At 41.8% G+C, this 21,976-nt stretch overlaps 1 protein-coding gene across 1 annotated transcript in view; it reads right to left on the reverse strand.

Annotated features, from left to right (window-relative positions):
* The window catches only part of CCBE1 (collagen and calcium binding EGF domains 1), a gene marked incomplete at its 5' end in the record, with an annotated part of 537,011 nt that overhangs the window by 43,057 nt on the left and 471,978 nt on the right, over positions 1 to 21,976 (reverse strand). The window lies entirely within an intron of this gene.

A 21,976-nucleotide genomic window follows, 5' to 3' on the forward strand; every position in this document is an offset into this window, starting at 1 on the left:
TCTTATCATTTAGTGTGTGCTAATTGTTAGAGTGCACTAAGGGGCATGTTTACTAAGACGCGTTACTGTTTTGAACGTGCCTTTAAAGTTAAGGTGAGTTAAACGCTAATGCGCCAATACATTCCTATAGATGCGTTAGCATTTGACATGTGTTAGCATTTAGCATTTGTGTGTTAAAAATGCTAACGCGACTATAGCGCGCCTTTGTAAACACTGGTCTAAATCTATTAGCACACTTCAGTAAAAGGCCCCCTTAATGTGCAAACACACAAAATACTGTAAAACACTTTAATGCATTTTGCAGTAGCCTGTTTTTCTCTGCACTGATTGTGCGATAGGGCTTAATGCCCTTTAGTAAAAGGGTCTCTTAATTTCTTTTAGAAAATGTCCTGAATATTTTACTGTTCTGGTCTCCTCTACTGGTGGACTTGAGAGTTATGGCAATTTCTTTCTGATATATATATATATATATATATATATATATATATATATAAATTATTTGCCTTCTATTCTCTTTTCCTGTAATTGCCAGATTTGCAATTTGATAAATTTAGAATAAATAAATAAACACCACAAGGTGGCAGGTGAACACTGCCTTCTAGTTTCATGACCATCATTTTGATAGAAACCATCTTTCAAGTCAGTCTCAATGAATGGCAATAATATCTTTTATATGCTCCTGTATGTGCTGCACATTTCTATATTGAAGATAAAAACCCCAATTTGATCCTTTCCAACTATTTTATCATTTTAGACTGTACAGCTTTAAATAGGGAGTTTGTACCAAACGAAGGGGAGAATAATCAAGATTTTGCTCTGATTGTCTGCCTATACAAATAATGTTCACACATCTGTCTCTAAGTTCCGAGAACAAGATCAAAATCTAACAATCCTGAAATGATGTGTCTGGAGCTATTTTATTAGTTATAGCAAGGAATAGTTTTTAGATTAGTACCAGTACAAGGCACTTGTGGTGGAGAAATAGTTCCACAGGTCTCACTGGATAATAAAATGTTATTAAAGGGAAAGGGAAATGGGACTTGATATACCGCCTTTCTGAGGTTTTTGCAACTACATTCAAAGTGGTTTGCATATATTCAGGTGCAAGAGTCAATTCAACCTCTTCTTGGTTTTAGAAGGTAAAATGAGGCTATTTTTTCTAGGAGGGGAATATGGATCCTTTCAATTATTTCATTACTATTTCTAACATAGTATATGATGGCAAATAAAGACCTGTATAGTCCATCCAACCTGCCCAACAAGATAAACTCATAGCATAAGGTATGATGTGATACTACATATGTATCCTTGATCTTGATTTGTCCTTGCCATTTTCACGGTACAGACCACAGAAGCCTGTTCAGCTATAATCAAGGCACAGACTGTAGAAGTCTGCCTGGCACTAGCCTTGTTCTTCAGCTACTGAAGCTGAATCTGTCCTGCCATGATTAGGGCACTGACCATAGAAGTCTACCCAGCACTGGCTTTGCTTCCTAGTTACTGGTGTGTGCCATCTAATCATCGCTAAGCTTGTTTGGATTCCTTTGTGTTTATCCCATGCATTTTTCAATTCCTTTACTGTTTTCATCTCCACCACCTCCCGTGGGAAGGCATTCCTTGAAAAAGTACTTCCTGGCATTATTCCTGAGTTGGCCCCCCTATAACCTCAATTCATGTCCTCTAGTTCTATCACCTTCCCATCTCTGGAAAAAGGTTTGTTTGTATATTAATACCTTTTATATATTTGAATGTCTGTATCATATCACCCCTGTCTCTCCTTTCCTCCAGGCTATACATGTGTAGGTCTTCAAGTTTCTCCTCATATGTCTTGTGACACAAACTCATACCATATAGAATTGAAGCTTCAGACACAGCTGAAGCAGTTTCTGAATCTTTGAAGTTCATTTTTACAAAAGTCCAGAGGGTAATTTTAGAATTAGCCTCTCGATGAACGTACACCAGTATTAAAAGATGAAATAAGGGAGAGTTCCGGTGACGTCATGAGCTGAGGAGCAGTGTTCTTGAGGCTCCGGGACCCCCGATTCCAAAACAGCGACGTGAGCAGGAATAAAGATTCCCTGAAACGATTCCCACTTTTATGGAGAAATACCTTAAAAGTACCTCGACGAATATGGCACAAAAAGCGGCAAAAAAAGAAAAGAATAAAGCGGGAAGCAGCGACACCAAGATGGCGGAGGAAGTACCTCAATCAGGAATGGCGTTCACGGAGATGCAGCTCGCACAATTAACCCAAGCGGTGGAAAAAGCATGGAGTCCAAGGTGGGCAGAACTCACGACCAAACTAGAAAATTATCAAACGTCGCTTGACGGTCTGGGAATCCGGGTGGGAGATCTGGAGGCCAGGGTGTCAGCGATGGAGGACGACTCGCGAGGTTATGGCCCTGATATAGCGACTTTACAACAAGTGAAAGATCAGCGGCAGCTGTTGGATGATTACGAAAACAGAGCCCGCCGAAATAATGTTAGAATAGTGGGGTTGGATGAGGCACTCCCGGAGCGGAACCTGGACATTTGGTTACAGACTTGGCTGTCTCAGGAATTGGCACTAACGGATTCTATGGGCCCTGTAGTGATAGAAAGGGCGCACCGCGTGGGACGTAAAACAAGTGAGAGAAACAGGCCACGAGTCGTTTTGGCGAAGATACTGAATTACAAACACAAGGTGGAAATTTTACAAGGATTTAAATTGAAGCGAGACACCTTGAAATACAATGGATGAAATATTTTAATATTTCAAGATTATTCCACCCTAGTCCAAGAAAAGAGGAGGCTATTCCACCCACTATGCTCTGCTTTGGCACAAAAGAACATTCGATTTCAATTACAATATCCAGCTCAGCTGAAAGTTTATTTCCAGGACAAGTGGCAAACGTTCACTGCGGCAAAAGAAGCCCAACAGCGGCTGCTGGAAAATAAAGTAATAGACGCTGTGGGACTTTAGAGCACTGTGAGATTTGGTATGTGGGACATGTTAAATTTATAATATATAAAGGTAAGGGAGATATAAGGAATGTTGAGGAGTCGGGGGCCCTAGACATTTGCTGGGGTTTCATTCATCTTCTCACAAGACGAGGGTGGAGGATGAGACAGGGTACATGTTTGGAGGAAGGGATACGGGTTTGGGGGGGAGGACGGGGTTTGGGTGGGGTAAGGGACTTCTGAGGCAGACTAGAAATACTTCAATGGTAGTCGCCCAGCAGGTGAAACAGTCACAGAGAAGGTATATGGGTGAAGAGTGGGCCCACAAACAGATAACATTGCCAAGGGAAGACCGGAGGCAGGGGGGAGCTGATATGCCTATAAACACGCAAGTATGCCCCTTAGAGTGATAACTTGGAATGTGGGGGGTATTACTTCCCCCATAAAGAGAAATAAAATATTAACGGCACTAAAGAGACATAGGGCCGACATAGCATGTCTCCAGGAAACCCGTCTAAGTGATTTGGAGCATGGAAAATTGCAGAGATCCTGGGTGGGAGAGTGCCGTGCGGTGGCCTCCAGAGGACGTAAAGGTGGGATAGCAATATTGTTCCAAAAAGGACTAACATATAGAGTGTTAGAGGTGGTGTCAGGAGAATCAGGTCGGTCACTTTCCTTGCGGCTTTGGTTACAGGGGGTTGAGCTTACTTTGGTAGTGGTATATGGACCAAATGAATACGACCCCCAATTTCTTGGGAAACTGGGAAAAACATGTTTACAACAAGAAAAAGGAAAGGTGATGGTGGTGGGGGATTTTAATTTGGTACTTGACCCCCGGGAAGATTCCACTAATCCCACCTCTGTCCATTACTGTGGCCAAAGGGCAGGAGCATTACAAAGGTTTATTAAAACATTAAATTTAGTAGATGCATGGAGAGCGATGCACCCCGGGGAAAAAGACTATACGCACAGATCAAGAGCACATGGAACAGTAGTGAGGTTGGATTACATCCTGATAGAACGCACTATGTTCTCGTCAGTAAGGGCAGCAAATATTGGCCCAGAGGAGGTTTCGGATCATGCCCCGGTGTGGGTGGATCTGGAATTACCAGCAGATATGATAGCAGGAGTGGGCTGGAGATTTCCGGCATACTCCTTTACAGATCCCCAATTTAAGGAATACATTGAAAGCAGATGGAGAGATTATGCAAATAATAACGGGGAACATGCCCAAGAAAGCCCTGTGCTGTTTTGGTCTGCCTCTAAGGCAGTACTGAGGGGAGATTTAATTGCGTACAGTAACACAAAAAAGAAACGTAGAGCTGCGCAAATCTTACATCTAGAAAATCAATTAATTAAAGCTAGAAGGATTCATATGCAGAGACCCACAGTGAGTACATTAGAAAACGTGAAATCAATACAAATCACATTAAATTCATTACTTCACGAGAAAGAAACCCGGTCAGCAATATACTATAAATACAAATTACAGCGATTTGGTAATAAACCTGGCAGATTATTAATGAAGGTCATAAAAAATTGGGGGGGGGGGGGGCCAAGAGTAGTGCCAGTGTTGAGAAATGAACAGGGTAAAGTTACCACTGACCAAAAAGAAATTGGACAGCTTTTTACAGAATTCTTCACCTCGCTCTATACATCTACAGCAATTCCCGATAAAGGCAAGATGCAGGAGTATCTGGTACAGGCAGGACTCCCTTCTTTGACAAAAGAAGAATTGGCTGGTTTAAACACCCCTTTGACTCTGAAAGAATTACAACTGGCAATCAAAAGATTGAAATTACGTTCCGCACCAGGGCCAGACGGGTACACAGGGGAGTACTACAAAATGTTGCCCTTGGACGCGCAGGTGGCCCTATTAGATTATTTTGCAAAGGTAATAGAAAATGGATGTTTTCCTAAATATGCCAACACGGCCCTAATTACACTAATACCAAAACCTGGGAAAAAATTAGATAGGGCAGAGGATTATAGGCCAATATCCCTCTTAAACGTAGAGGTAAAACTTTTGGCTGGGATGTTGGCAGAAAGATTGGCAAAATACCTCCCTAAATTGATAGGCACTGACCAGGTGGGGTTTGTCAGGGGCAGACAGGCGACGCACAATGTTAGGCACCTGCTCTTGGCAATGGCAACAAGCCAGGAACTAGGGGTCCCTACCGTAGTGGTTAGTTTAGATGCCGATAAGGCGTTTGATCGAGTGGGATGGGACTACCTGTTTGATACTCTGACAATCATGGGTATAACAGGGTGGTTTCTTCAGGTTATTCGAACCTTGTACTACCAACCAAGAGCGAAAGTTCTAGTAAATGGCATAAAAGAGCAGGAATTTGATATACTGCGGGGCACTAGACAGGGCTGTCCTCTCTCCCCGGCACTCTTTGTGATTTCTTTTTTTTTTTTTTTTCATTCTCAACATAGTTATAGTTTATATATTATTCAACAATGCACATACATTTAGCCATATTTAGGGGGATATTAATCAAGGTGTGGTAAAAGATCACCTTCTGCCACACTTGATTCACTGCCTGATTCAGCAACCTGTGGGATTTCAGTACAGCAGGTTGCTGAATCCTGTTTTATGTTAAAGAATTTTTTTATTATTTTATCATATACTTACACAGAAAAAACAACTGCAAAGTGTAATACAGCCACAATTGTAATTACTTTACAAACTTAGGAAAAATAAAATTATGTTCAATTATTTATATACTATTGGCTTCCTTAGACCACAATATAATAATTTGGGGGGGTAGGAATTAGTGAAGTATTTTAACACATTTTCACATATTTAAACAAGAAAAATAATGACATCGTTATTCCCATTCTTCTTATCTTTTTATCTCTAAGCTTGTTTAGTATCTAAGAAGTTCTGAAGCTGATCAGGCATATAATATATATATTTTGTTTGATTTATCCTGATAACACATTTACAAGGGTACACAAGAAGGAAGGAACCACCCATTTCTAAAATTTTTGATCTCATTGACAGAAACTTTTTCCTTTTTTCCTGGGTGATTTTAGTCACATCAGGATAAAGCCAGATTTTCTGGCCTATAAACATACGATTAGTTGACTTAAAGTAAAGTCTCATTACTGCATTTAAATCCTGTTGGAAAACAAAAGAAACTATCAACGTTCCTCTTTCACTCGCACTTGTAGTTGATTGTTCCAAGATGGCTGTGACATTTTGTAAATCCACTGAGTCTTCTCCTGGTACTTTATTCATTGTTCTTGAAATATAATAAATTTTATTCAAAGGAGGAAATATTTCTTGGGGAAAATTCAGATTTTCTTTCAAAAATCTGCAAAACATATCATTTGGAGAGACTCCCATCATTCTAGGAAAATTTAGTAGTCGGAGATTTAATCTCCTATTATAGTTCTCCATTTGTTCCATTTTTCTTCTAGTCTCAATACTATCTTTAATCACAGCCACTTTAAATTCTTCCATTTGCTTAGAGTCTGCCTGTAAGGCCTCAATTTTCTTTGAGAAATCTTGGTTAACAATTTCCATAGAGTTCTTCACTTCCTGTATCGATAAATTAAGAGTCTTTACCTCATCTGAAGATTGTTTCAGGGTCCTTTCAATTTCTAATAGCTTCTGCCAGATCCGACTTAGATTCACCTCCGTCTCTCCAGCAGCTTCGGATCTCCCCGTCAAGTCAAGCTCCCCTGTGGGCTCCTCAAATTCACCCTTTCCGGGTCCAAGAGGAAACCCCGTTCGACTGGCAAGCGTTGCTGGGCAAGGAGGAGTTGTAGAGCATAGCGGGGATAAAGATGTTTCTATGTCCGGCGGGAGAACCGCTTCACCGGCTCCCCCCGCTAAGGACTCCGCTCCGCTAACACGGGAAACCGCGGGGAAGAAGCGCTCCAAACCTATCCTCGCCGGAGTAGATGACCCGGAAGGTAGGGGAACTCCCCGGACCGTCCCTTTGCGTTTTGTGTGCGGCATATCTGTGATTTCAATAGAACCCCTATTGAATACGCTTAGGAGGAAAGTGGAAATCCAGGGAATTGGAGTGGCAGGGCAAGAAGTGAAAGTTTTAGCGTTCGCGGATGACCTTTTGGTGATGGTGAAAGACCCATCTAGATCTATGCGGGTCATGCTAGAGGAGATAGAGGGATTTGGCCGGATTTCTGGTTTTAAGTTAAATGTCGCCAAGTCCTCAGTTCTTGAAGTGGTAAAGGGGGGCCACCGCGGCTGGCAAGCTCAATTTCCTTTTAAGTGGGCAGAGATATCCATTAAATATTTAGGAGTGTGGATCCCAAAGGACCTAAATAGACTATCAGGCTTATTTTCAAAGCACTTTGGGAGGCTAAGTTCCATAGGTTTCTATGGAACTTTGGGAGGCTAAGTGCTTTGAAAATATGCTATATGAGCTTAACATGCAAACCCTAATGAGGGAAACAACAACTAAATTACAGGCGTGGTCATCATTACCTCTTTCCTTACTGGGGCGGATTGCTCTTTACAACATGATAGCAGCCCCCAAGTGGATTTACATGTACCAGACTCTCCCAATATATATGAGGCGGGAGGATGAGCGAACCATTAATAAAATATTACAATCCTTTCTTTGGAAGGGGAAAAAGGCGCGCCTCCCGATAGCGATTTTAAGTACTCCAGTAGAGTATGGGGGATTGGGCCTTTTAAATCTAAGATTTCTAAATATTGCTAGCGGTATGAGAACTATAAATGATTGGTATAGGGGCACCAATGCATATACGAATACGGAATTGGAATTAAATCTTACCCCGAGGGTTCATTTCAGTAGCTACTTACATAGTGCCGGAGTCCCGATTCCCTATGCTCTGAATCACTCTTGGATCATGAAGACTGCAAAGGCGGTCTGGGGGTGGGTATGCCGTCTACATCATTTCACTACTAAGGTGACCCCATATTTATCAATTTGTGATAATCCAGCTTTTAAACCAGGAATTATGTATACTGTATTTCAACGATGGAAGAATCAAGGACTGGTATATCTATTGCAAGCAGTGACAAGAGAGGGCCGTATGAGGTCGTTTCAGGATTTACAAAAAGAATACAATATTCCTGCAAAAGAGAAATTTTATTATGAACAATTACGTCATTACGTCACATCTTTACCATGGACATCCTTGACGGAGGATGTGCAAGAGGAACTCTCATCGGCTTTTACTTTAGCATCGCAACAAATACGGGACACGGCCATGGAGCTGGATTACAAGGAATTGGCACATCGGTGGTCACTGGACTTAAAAGTAAAGGTTACAGCACCCCAGTTAAAAACTCATATACTATCGATTCGCAAGGTTACGAGCATGGCCTCTCATTGGGAAGTGCAGTACAAAATGGCATTTAGATTGCATATCCCCCCACGAAGAGCCTTCCATATGGGGGCTCTCCTCTTGGGGAGAGTGCCCAAAGTGTGGGGAGGAAGGAGCAACTTTAGGCCATATGCTGTGGAATTGTGACAGAATAAAGGAATTTTGGGAAATGATTACCAGATATACTTCAGCTATTTGGGGACAGACATGGCACTGTGATTTGACACTTATTTGGACATCCTAATTTGGGACCTTCCCCGAAGAGGGGATATACTGCATTCGCTAAGAGGGCAATAATTGTGGGTAAACAGTCAATATTAGCAGAATGGATATCTTACAAACATCCCACGTGGCAGCAGTGGCGCACCTGAATGATATCTTTATTGCGCATGGAACGTATGGAAGTGAAGAATATGGACTCTGCCCTGGGGAAGGAATTTCAGCAGAGGTGGAGTAAGTTTTGGGACACTATGAGCCCGAAGACAAGAAGTTATTTGATAAATGTTTAAACCTGACTGGGACTATATTACTCAAGTAAAGCTGCGGAGGATCCGGGAATGGGAGGGGGGGTTACATGTTGGGTTGTATAGTTGAGATTACGAAAGGAAAGAAGAAGACACCTTGTTACTGTAAAACTTTTCTATGTAAAGTAGGCGGTTGTATTCATTAGAAAAGACACTGAAAGATTCTGGTTGTTTATTGTTGAAAAGCATATATCTAATTGTAGTACCAAAGATGGTTTCTAATAAAATACACACTGGTAACAATAGGGGAAGAGGGGGGCAAAGGGAAGGGGGGAAAGGGGAAGGGGGGAAATAATAAGAAAAATTGGTGATTTGAAATGAATCAAACCGTTGATTTAAGTATTGATATCTATACTATATCTATACTACAGGTTAACATTGTACTTGGCATATATTATCAATAAAACAGAATGAAACATAAAAGATGAAATAAGAACATAATTCCCCTTTTTTAAAATTACCCCATAACTAATGTAATCTTACCAACCATTTATCGTGCAAATTATTTAAAAAAAAAAAAAAAAGGATGCAAACTCAAAATCTTGAATACTTAAATATCATTTGCAGTGACTGAGTTCAGTAGGTGTAGCACAATGGATACTTAGCATATCCTATATATTAACACACAAACCTTAGAACTCCCCAGGTAGAAAAATACCTCTGTAAGAAAAAAAGTCATCCTAATAAAACTACCACCCAGAAACAGTACCAGCCTATCCCGAACTTATTTAAATCTGCGTTATCCAGACTGCAATGGACTTAGATACAAGTCAACTTATGCATCCAGCTTTTCTTACATAAGTACACGACTGTGGAACGCTTTGCCCCAAACTGTGAGATCTATCCATAACCATCTTAACTTCAGGAAACTACTGAAAACCAACTTGTTTAAGAAGGCCTACCCCCCTGACCCAAATTAACTTTCTACTTCCTGCGACACAACAAAATATGGACCGTACTAGACTTCTATCACCACCCCCTTTTTATTTCTTTGTTGCTTTATACTTATGTTTCTTACATGCTTACTACTGTACTATGTATTTGTATTACTGAACCAGAGCCTACCTCTACAGTATTGTGTAAGCCACATTAAGCCTGCTAAGCCACACTGAGCCTGCAACTAAGTGGGAAAATGTGGGATATAAATGTGTTAAATAAATAAAATAAATAATGGGTGTGAAATATTATCATTAGTTTCTAGATGTTCCTAGAAAAAGGAAAGTCATAAGAAACTCCAAGGGGCTCTTTTACTAAGGTGCGCCAAAAAGTGGCCTGCGCTGGTGTAAACGTGTGTACTAGACGTGCGCAGGTTCATTTTTCAGCGCACCTGCAAAAAAGGCCCTATTTTTGGTCGAAAACGGGCATGCGTCAAAATGAAAATTGGCGCAAGTCCATTTTGGGCCTGAGACCTTACCGCCACCCACTGGGACTTAGTGGTAAGGTTTCACGAGTTAACCGGGTGGTAATTGTCAGTGCGTGAACAATGTTGATTACTGTCCGGTTAGCGCCACGCGTTGGAAATTTTCCGGCACGCAAAAAAATGAAATTACTGCCCGGGCCACTACGTAGTCGGTGGGTAATTCTGAATTGGCATGCGCTGGGCACACGCAGGCGCCTACACTGCTTAGTAAAAGGGCCCCCGAATCTTACCAACCATGCCTTCAATTTTTATCATCTATGATCGTAGATTGTCACTCACTGAAGGCCAGTTTAACCACTGGGAAGATGAGGCAATTGCCTAGGGTGGCAGCTTCTGAGACATGGCAAAAAGCAGTAGCAGTCAAAGCAAAAAAACAAATTTAAAAGAACGCTCAGCACATTCTGTTACCTGCAGTACAGATGAGCAATTCTCAAATACCCCATTTACTTGGGTAAATGACTTTGAAAATTGTCCTCATTATATGCGTGTGCACACACACACTTTGAAATATTAAAACTTTGTCTAGGAGTGGAGGAGTACCCTAATGGTTAGTCCAGTGGGCTTTGACCTTGGTGACCTGAGTTTGATTCCCACCGCAGCTTCTTCTGACCTTGGGTAAGTCACTTAGGGGTCCTTTTACTAAGGTGCGCTGAAAAATGGCCTGCGGTAGTATAGGCACGGGTTTTGGGTGTGCAGAGAATCATTTTTCAGCACACCTGTAAAAAAGACCTTTTTTAAATTTTTGCTGAAAATGGATGTGCAACAGACCAACAAGGACAAGAACAGGACTGAAGACCTCTGTTGCCAAGGCAAAGTCTGAAAGTTCCCAGGTGCTTAATAAAGGCCACCAGGTAAGGGTGCTGCTAAGTTCCAAAAATCCCAAGCCAGTCTGGAAGGCTGGAAGATCCGGACCAGACCGGCATGACTCCTGGAACATGGGAAACTGGGAAACAGCAAACAAACAGTCCATCGCAGCCACCAGGTGGCAAGATGAATGAGAGCATGAAACAGGGGCACAACCATGACAGTACGCCTAGTTCAGAATTTTTACACTGGATGCAACTATTGTCTTGTTTGCTTGCTGGATTAAGGCCCCTGACAGACTGCTCAGATGTTTCTAAATTAGAAAAACTTTGTACATTGGGCACTGTTCAAGGATACACTACCGCATTATATTATAAGGAATTAAGAACCAGAATGTAAAAACTTAAAAACACTATTAAGCTACCATGGCAACCTAATACTCAATGGAATGGCAATGATGAAGACTGGTCTAAATGTTTAGTACCGTCAATCACCCTACTTCAGATACTAGCTTAACTCAATGTGGGGTCTTTTATGAAGCTGCGGAAAAAGGGGGCCTGCTCTGAGACCCCCTTTTACCACAGCAGGTCTTTCTTTTTTTAAAGAAATGACTGTGTGACAAGTGAAGCACTTGCTACGCGCCCATTTCGGGGGAGGGAGCACTTACCGGTAAGGGCTCCCGCGCAACAGCACATGGCACTGACCGATGACCACTGGGTACACCCCGGGTACATTTTTGTAGTGCCAGAAATGGCACACACTGGGGGTAGGAACTACTGCTGCGGTAGCCTGGTGGTACTTCCGTTTTAGCGAGCGGTAAGCCTGCGTTGGGCTTACTACCACTTTGTAAAATACCCCCTAAATTTCTTAATACATAAAGCCATATGGACCCCAAGAAATTACATCATGCAGGCCTTGGTACTAGCAATTTGTACTTGGGTGATCTTTTACATATGATATATTTATGCCCACAAATCAATACTTCCTGGTCTTTAGTTTGGGATGAAAATAAATCATTTTTGCCAATTTCATCTTCCCTTAACAACAACATTATTATATACCGTCCTCTTGCTCTACCAAACTGTTTAAACAAATGGCACACTATTTTATTCAATATTTGTATTGCTTTAACACCTCAAATGATTCTTGCCAGTTGGAAATCGGTGAACTTTTTAAATTTAACTTTCTGGCGGATGAATATTCTCATGGTTCATAAAACTGAACATAAAGCAACTGAATACTCCACTAGACAATCTGTTATACAGAACATATTTCCTCTAATCACCACTGATGTTCCCTCATATTTCTAATAACATTGTTAGAAATGTAATTTCTTTTACTTTGAACAGCAGAATAATTTCCCATAATATTGATAATATGCTCTATTTGTTTCCAATATTGATACTATATTTCAGTGCTCTCCCTCTAGTGTTTAAGTGCTTAGGGCCTTGTTTACTAAGCCGCGTTGTAGGCATGCTAGCATTTTTAGCACGTGCTAATGCGAGAGACACTCGTATGGGTGTCTCTAGCATTAGTACACGCTAATTTTTAGCACACGCTAAAAACGCTAGAGCACCTTAGTAAACAGGGCCCTTAAAAGGCACACTAGTGTTTTTAGCACACACTAACTGTGTAAACACCCATAGGAATATTATGGGTATCTACATGGTTAGCGTGTGCTAAATTTTAGTGCGCAGTAAAAACACTAGTGCACCTTTGTAAACAGGGCCCTAAGGGGCCTTTTTAAAGAGCAGTGGTAAGCCCAACACGGGTTTACCACTAGCTCTTCCGGGATTACCACTGGCCCAAAGTGGCCACTGGCGGTAGTCCTGCCCCAAGCACACCTTTGTAAACAGGGCCCTAAGGGGCCTTTTTACAGAGTGGCGGAAAACCGAACGTGGGCCTACCACTCGCTCTTCCGGGACTACCACTGGCCCAAAGCGGCTGCCGGCGGTAGTCCTGCCCCAAGCACATGCCATTTCTGGGAGAAAAAGAAAATCCCCAGAAATGGCTTGCGTGGCGATAACCTGGCAGTAATCAAGCATCACCACGTGCTGCCTAGTTACTGCCGGTTTAGCGCAGGAGCCCTTATCGCCACCTCAATGGGTGGTGGTAAGGGCTCCCTGCCGCATGGCCATGTTGTAAGAGTTCTCTTACTGCATGGCCATGTGCTGAGGGCTTTTACCCACTGCAGTAAAAAGGGCCCTGGCATGTGGGAAAACCGGTTCCTGCCACTAGCGCTGGGCCCTTTTTCCCACAGCTTGGTAAAAGTACCCCTCTTTTACATGTTTTCAAAAATGTATTGTTTAAATGTTTTAAATATTGCATAACTGCTGTATATATAATTTTGTTGCATAAAACTAATCAAACTTTGTGAAATTAATTTTTAAAGAGGAAAACGAATGTTACAGAATGTTCTAGTATAACAGTCAGACTTCTGACCTTGCAGAATTCAGGCTCATACATTTAATAAGAGTGGGTATGGTTAACTGTAATCTTTCCGTCATCAAAAGATATTTCTCCAGGTCACATCTTTCCATCCTCCCCTTTTTCACCAGATGTAACCCTGCATTTCACTTAACACAAGTCATGTCTTAGTGAACTGAGTGATACAAGGACAAGGCAAAGTATTCGATTCTGCTACATGTGTTTATGCTTAATAACCGTGTCACAGCATGAAATGCTGTGTTGTGTTTTGCTGATATTTTCCTTGGAAAGAAAGTGAGTGGCACACATAATGGGTTTGCTGATGTGCCATGCCTTGCTTTAATCATCCTCTGATGCTAACATTATTCTTCATAAAGGGAATTAGTGGTGCTCTGCATATTTTTGTACTTGCACAGCCAGTAGGCATTCCAGTGAAACTGCTCCAGCTAAACTGTGTCATACAGCTTATTTTTATCTACTCCTTCACGACATTACATATGAGGCCTGATATTCAAAGGATTTATGCTACTAACTTTGAGAGTTACGCTCATAAATTGGCCTGTCTGAAAATTTAGTAGGGCTAAATACATAACCTTTTACTCAAAATTTCACTAAAATCCTATATTTAGAAGCATACAAAGTGGGTGGCAACAGGACGGATTTTGGGAGGGGAAAAATTATTATTTTAGTACTGATTTTCAGCACTTGGCTCATAAATCTAGGCAAATGAATGGCAGATTTAAATTTATATAACTTTTAAGCTCCTAAATTAAGATGCATTTTCATTGAAATCTTAGGGGCCCTTTTACAAAGCTGCGGTAAGCATTAACGCACGCTTACCGCAGCAAAAAAAAAAAACAGCATATCACGGGGCGCACTGAGGCATCCCGTGGTAATTTTGCCATGTGTGTGCGCTACTCATGTACTAAAAAAAATATTTCTTGTTTTTTGGTGTAGGGGCATGACTGGGGGCGAAGAGTTGGGTGTGCTTTGCATTAACCGTTTAGCACAGCTCCATTGGCACACCTTAACTGAATAGCGCAGGTTTAGCACATGAGTCCCTACTGCCTTCAAAATAGGTGGCAGTAGGGGCTCAAATGCTAATGACCACAGGCTAATGTGAACATTAGCACGTGGCCACTATTGAAAATTTCAGAAAATCAGTCATTTTTCTCCAGTGAAAAAATGGCCTTAGCGCATGGGAATGACCCGCATAAGGGTGCACTAAGGCCACTTTTTACTGTTGTTTGGTAAACGGGCCCCTTAGGCTCTTAAGTCATGGATGAAAATAGAGCACAAATGTAGGAAGAGCATTTTTAGCATGTGCTAAAATCAAGCATGCACTAAATGCTAGAGATGCCCACTTATTCCTATAGTATGGGCATCTGTAGTGTTTAGTGTGCGCTAATTATAAGTACACACTAAAAACGCTACCCGTGCCTTTGTAAAAGACCCCTTAGGAGTATATATTTAGGAGTCCAGCTTTTTTTAAATTTCGGGCCCATGAAGAACAAATCTGTGTAATTTCTCAAGTTCATGCACAACATCTTTCTTTGGAAAATTCTTGAAGTCTTCCAACAAAAGGTATCCCAACCTGCTTGAGAGAGTAATTTCTATGAGTATAAATAACTGTGTATTATACAGTCATCATGTGTAGATGTTTTGCATTTTCAGTTACAAGTGATACTAACAGCCTACATGCAAGTACATATAATTGTTGGGACAATAGCCCAGAGACACTTCAATAGGAGTAGCTGCATTTTGTCAAAAATCAGCATACGCAGTGTTAAACTAAGCCAAGTCTTCCCTACATTTCATCAGACTAGGATGAAGGCCTGTGCTAGTGCTTTAGCTCAGGAACATCTTCAAATAAGTGTCTCTAATAAGCTTTCCACAGTATTTTAGAAGGTACTCATTATGCATGACAAATGACATTACACTGATGTAATTTACCATTCTAACAATCTGTTGTCATTTCACTAACTTGAAAAATCAGTTTTTATGTTCATTAATGGGGCAATTTTCATAATTACCTGCACTGATACAAAGTCCATTGGAATTTTTTGCCTAGGAAAAAGTAGCCACCCAGATTTACACCTGTCTTTTTGTGTAGAAAACAATTGGAAAATGTAAAGTGGCATGCATTGCTAGAGCACGTGTATGGTTAGAATGAAGCATGAAGCATTTGGGTCACAGAACAAGTGGTCAGTGCTCGATTTGTGATATAACACTGGAGCTGTCACAATTGCAGGACCCAAAGACTGGATGAGTGTTTGTGTTTAAACATATGATCACTTCTCTTCAGTAAATGTGGTGTATTTGATTATATGTTAGTTGAGGTATGTGGGCCAAACCTCCAGTCTTTTTAAAACATGGATGATTGAATACTGCCAACTGGGTATCTCAAGGGAAGATCGAAGAGCCCTTGGTGCATCATTGTGTAGATCAACATCATGTGTTTGATGATCTGAAATGCATAGTGATTGATCAAGTATGGAGCACATTGAGAGGAGGCGATATCTGCTGAGTACGTCAGCAGAGAGAACAAAGATGGACATTTATCCAGTATAAAGTGACCCTGTTAGGGTTGAAGCAGCCTTGTGCGAAACTAGAGACCCTTGTCAGGATGGACTAAGATGCATTACATTGGATTCTTCAAAGAGTGGAAGATATTACATACATTGTGGGAAAGATAAGTGAAAATATGCCTTGATTTTCTGTCTATGATAGCTTGATGAACTGACATAGAATACCTTATTGTTCTGGCAGTCAAATGAAAAAAACCCATTTTGGGCTGGGCTGTACTTTTGTGGAGTAACATTCATTTTCCTCTTTAAAAATTAATTTCACAAAGTTTGATTAGTTTTTTTTGTCCTAAGGTTGTTTTTCTCCATAGTGTTAAATATTTATTATTATTATTTTTCTGGAAGATTATTTTTGAAAGAGAATTTATTATTCTCTTAGAAGGAAAAGCTTCTGAATCCACAATTCCAGGAATAACATGTATAGAATGTTTGTACGTTTGGGAAGCTTGCCAGGTGCCCTTGGCCTGGATTGGCCGCTGTCGTGGACAGGATGCTGGGCTCGTTGGACCCTTGCTCTTTTCCCAGTGTGGCATTACTTAATGTACTTATAAATTGATTGAAATTGGGAGTCCTTTATTAACTCATTGGAATGATACTCATGAATGTTGGGTATTAAGGTTTTTGCTTTTCCTGTGTTTTGAAGATTTGTGGAAATTTTTTGCTGTTATAGTACTTCTCTGTTTTCATCACTTATAAAAGATATTGTTGTAATCTTATGGATATAAATAAAGACCCAATATTTAAACTCTGTGGTCAGCATTTCTTTGACACGCTGACTGGCAGTTAAACTTATATCAACATATTTAGCGCCTGGCTGTATCTGGATATGGGCACTGAATATCTGGTTATAAGGCACCAGAGATTACAATATTCAGCAACAGCAGCTCGATACCAATCTTGACAAGTTAGGACAGCTACTTTGGGCTCAATATTTAGCATCACTTAGAGCAGGAGCAGCTCATACTTGGATAAGGGCCACTCACAGGGACCAGCCACTGACTTTTCATGGCATTATCCAGATAGTGCCATTGGAAATCTTTACTGACTGCCCTGGAACTATCCAGATAATGCCAGGGTGGTTCCAGGGTAGAGCCAAGACTGAGTTGGAACTTATCCAGGTACCGCTGAAATTCAACCCTGATACCTGTTTAACTATCCAGATATCTGGTGTGAGACGAGAAAATCACTTGCTTGACATCCTTTCCGGCTTCCCTGCATGCTAGAAAGAGGGCACGGGAGTAACCTCCACCCATCTTGATTTGACGTCAGACATCATGGGTTTATTTGAAAGTGAAACATCTTCCAGTGACTGAGATTATCGCTCCACTGATATGAGAAGAGGAATCTGCTTGCTTGACATCCTTTCTGGCTTCCTGCATGCTAGAAAGAGGGCGTGGCCAGACTTCGGCGGGAGGGGGGTCCAGAGCCCGAGGTGAGGGGGCACATTTTAGCCCCCACCCCCGGGGCCACTGACACCGCCCGCCCGCCAGCCACTGTCGACCCCGCCACCACCAACTTTGCCCCCCCCCCCTTGCCGACGATCTGCTCAACCCCCCTCCCACCGCCAACCTGCCATTACCTACCTTTGCTGGCGGGGGACCCCAACCCCCCACCAGCCGAGGTCCTCCTCGCAAAAGGCTTCCTTCTGTTTCTGACATCCTGCACGTCGCGGGCTTATTTGAAAGTGAAACATCTTCCAGTGACTAAGATTATCGCTCTACTGGTATGAGAAGAGGAATCCGCTTGCTTGACATCCTTTCTGGCTTCCTGCATGCTAGAAAGAGGGCATGGGAGTAAGCTCTGCCCATCTTGATTTAACGTCAGATGTCGCAGGCTTATTTGAAAGTGAAATATCTTCCAGTGACTGAGATTACCGCTCCTTTGGTATGAGAAGAGGAAACCGCTTACTTGACATCCTTTCCGGCTTTCCTGCATGCTAGAAAGAGAGCGTGGGAGTAAGCCCCACCTATCTTGATTTGATGTCAAACACCGCGGGCTTATTACTGCCTAAGATGCAAGCCAAAGGCACACACCTTAGTGCATGCCTTTGTGCAGAGAATGGGGCAGTGATGGTGCATGGATGGTTCCCTTAAGAATATTAGGTGGTTTTTTTTTTGGGGGGGGGGGGGGTATAAGTGTTTTTTTCAGAGGGGTATGTACGGAGAGGATTGAATGTTTTAGATTTTTATGGGTAAATATTGGGCAAATGTTTTTAATATGGTTATTGATAAGGAGAGGATTGAGTGGTCCAGGAGGCAAATGATATAAATTTTTGTGCCAATAGTTTGAAGGATGATATTAATGTTGTACATTATTTATCTTCTAATTTAGATTATCATCCAAGACCCACTGAAGTGTGGACTTATAGTAATGTTAGACAAGATTTAAACCTAAGAAAGGCTGATAAATCGACATATAGACAGAGAAAAAAATCTTAGGCATATAAAGACTGATAGATGTATGATTTCCAGCTCCTAACCAATCCCTTGCTACTCTTTTAATGCTAGGTTTTTAGTTAATAAAGCTGTAGTGGTTAGGAACTGGAGCAACCTGGTTTGGTGTTTGTGACGGAGACATGGTTGCAGTCAAGGGATGACCCTGTTTAAAAGTATCTCTTAACATGGGGTTATAAAATTGCACATGTATATCGGGAACATAAAACAGGCGGTGGGGTTGCTTTAATTTATAAACATTTTTTTGAGATTCAGGTCTTGGACATGTATCAATCACTATTTTTAGAATTATTATCATGTAAGATTAGAGATGCTTTATTATTAAGATATTTACATTGTACTGTCTGTTATTGTCCTCCTGGGAAACTGAAGGAGACTAGAAGGGATTTTTATGATGTTTTAATGAATCAGGGTTTAAAACTTGGTGGACAATTAATTGTGGGTGATGTAAACATTCATTTAGAGGATGTGAATGATCGTGCAGCTCAGGATTTTAAGCTTTTTTAAAGACAGTATGAATATGGGGATTACTTTTCAGTGGGAGTTCATGGATAACTATTCGGGCAAGTTAGGATAGCGATTCAGTGCCAGTATATGGTTAAGGAATGGAAAACAAAAATGAGGACATCACTTTATGGTGTGACCACACCTTGAATACTGTGTGCAAGTCTGGTCACCACCTTTCGAAAAAGATATGGTGGAATTAGAAAAGGTACAGAGAAGGGCGACGGAAATGATAAAGGGGATGGGACAAATTCCCTGTGAGGAAAGGCTAGAGCTCTTCAGCTTGGACAAAAGATGGCTAATAGAGGTCTATAAAATAATAAGTGCAGTGGAATGGGTAGACCCGAATCACTTGTTTACTTTTTCCAAAAATACTAGGACTAGGGGGCAAAGAAGCTACAAAGCAGTAAATTTAAAACAAATTGGAGAAAATATTTCTTTACTCAATGTGTAATTAAACTCTGGAATTCGTTGCCAGAGAATGTGGTAAAAGCAGTTAGTTTAAAAAAAGCTTTGGATAGTTTCCTAAAAGAAAAGCCCATAAGTCATTATTAAGATGGACTTGGGGAAAATCCACTGCTTATTTCTATGATAAACAGCATAAAATGTATTGTACTGTTTGGGGATCTTGTCAGGTACTTGTGCCCTGGATTGGCCTCTGTTGGAAACAGGATGCTGGGCTTGAGGGACCTTCGGTCTATCCCAGTATGGCAACGCTTATGTTCTTATGTAACTCTCTGCACGAGCCAGAATAGTGATTCAGCGTGGTACGCATGTTAAGGTAGCGACTCAGTGTTAGTAAGTTAGGATAGTGATTCAGCGCTGGTTCATGGATACCTATCTAAGGGGCCCTTTTACAAAGGTGCAGTAGGCTCTACACGTGCATGTAGAATTTGCCAAAATGAGACTACCGCCAGGCTAGTGCGCCCCCTGGTGGTAATTTCTGATTTGGTGCATGCCCATATTGCCGGGACACATTATTTTTTTATTTCCTACTGCACGCGGCATTTCTGGCATTAATCGACAGTTGGCACATGCTGACTGGTCACTGTGCGTGTAGCACATGAGCTCTTACTGCTAGAACAATGGGTGGCATTAAGGGCTCAGGAAGTAAATAAGTGCACACTGGTTTCAATATTACCGCAAGCCCTTTTCCCGGCACATGGAAAAAAGCCCTTTCTCCCAGATGTGGTAAAAAGTGGCCTGGCGTGCGCCAAACATGCATCCACACTACCACTAGACACTTTTTTCCACGGCTTAATAAAAGGACCCCTAAGTTAGGATAGCGATTCAGCAGGAATATATGGATAACTAATCGAGCAAGTTAGGTTAGTACCCCCCCCCCCCCCCCGTTTACTAAGCTGCGCTAACGGCTGCCATGTTTTAATGCCGACACAGCCCACGCAGCAGCTGCTAGTGTGGTTTAGTAAACAGGGGGGTAATTTAGGATAGTGGAGAAGTGGCCTAATGGTTAGTGTAGTGGGTTGTGGACCTGGGGAACCGGATTCGATTCACGCTGCTGCCTGTTGGTCAGCAGTGCATTGAGATCCTGGGGAAGCAGGTTCAATTCCCTCTGCCGCCCCATGTGACCCTGGGCAAGTCAGCTAACCTTCCATTGTCCCAGATACAACAGTAGTACAATGTACTATGTAGATTGTGAGTCCACTAGGGACAGTCTCAATAGCTGTAAAATGAAACTGCAAACCGGTATATAAATACTGAAAATGAAATGAAATGAATAGTGATTCAGCAGGATTACATGGATTACTAATCAGGCAAGTTAGGATAGCAAGTCAGCACCAGTACACAGATAACTATCCGGGCAAGTTAGGATAGTGATTCAGTGCTGGTACATGAATAATTATCACTGTTCCCTCTAAGCTAGGGGTAGGCAACTCCGGTCCTCGAGAGCCGCAGGCAGGTCAGGTCTTCAGGATATCCACAATGAATATGCAGGAGATAGATTTGCATACCATGGAGGCAGTGCTTGCAAATCTATCTCCTGCATATTCATTGTGGATAACCTGAAAACCTGACCTGCCTGTGGCTCTCGAGGACCGGAGTTGCCTACCCCTGCTCTAAGCTGAGCAGATGTCCTCCAACTGCATTGCAGCCAGTGGAGGGTGGTACTTCAATATTTTGTTTTCAATTGCTGGGGACAAGCAGGTTCCCTGGTGTTCTGCAGAGCTTGCTTACCCTTCACTATTGAAAATCTGATAGTGAGACAGCACCCCCTACTGCCAGGCTGTAGGTGGAGGACTCCTGCTCAGCTTAGTGATTCAGCACTTGTACACGAATAACAATCCAGGCAAATTAGGGGGCCCTTTTACTAAGCCATGTAAGCGTCTATGCACGCCCAAAGCACGCCAAAATGGAGTTACCACCGACTACCACGTGGTTCTTGCGGTAATTTCATTTTTGACGTGCGCCCGAAAAATAATTTTTATTTTTTTTGACACACATAGGTCATTACCACCGATTGCCACATGAGTCTTTACCACTAGGTCAATGGCATGGCGGTAAGGTCTCAGACCCAAAATGGACACGCGCCAATTTTCATTTTGCTGCACGTCCATTTTGGGCAAAAAATTTAAAAAGGCATTTTTTAAAGGCGTGCTGAAAAATGGATCGGCGCGTGCCCAAAACCCACGCCTACACTACTGCAAGCCATTTTTCAGCGCGCCTTTGTAAAAGGACTCCTAGGATACTTATAGCACAAATGTTTCTGGATAGTTATCAGTGTATCAGGTCTAAATGTCAGTAGCACCCAGATAATTTCCAGCTCTACTCCCAGACCACTCTGGCACTTTCCGGATAGTGCTGAGGTGGTCAGTAAAGATTTTCAGTGGTATTATCCAGCTACTGCTATGCGAAATCAGTGTCTGGCCCATGTGTGCAACCTCTATCCAGATTTGAGCTGCCCCTACCTAGGTAAGTCCTGTTGAATATCAGGCCCCAAAAAAACAAAATGAAGAGAGAAATATACAA

Source organism: Microcaecilia unicolor, chromosome 2 (assembly GCF_901765095.1).
Source record: "Microcaecilia unicolor chromosome 2, aMicUni1.1, whole genome shotgun sequence".
NCBI classification, from domain to species: Eukaryota; Metazoa; Chordata; class Amphibia; order Gymnophiona; family Siphonopidae; genus Microcaecilia; species Microcaecilia unicolor.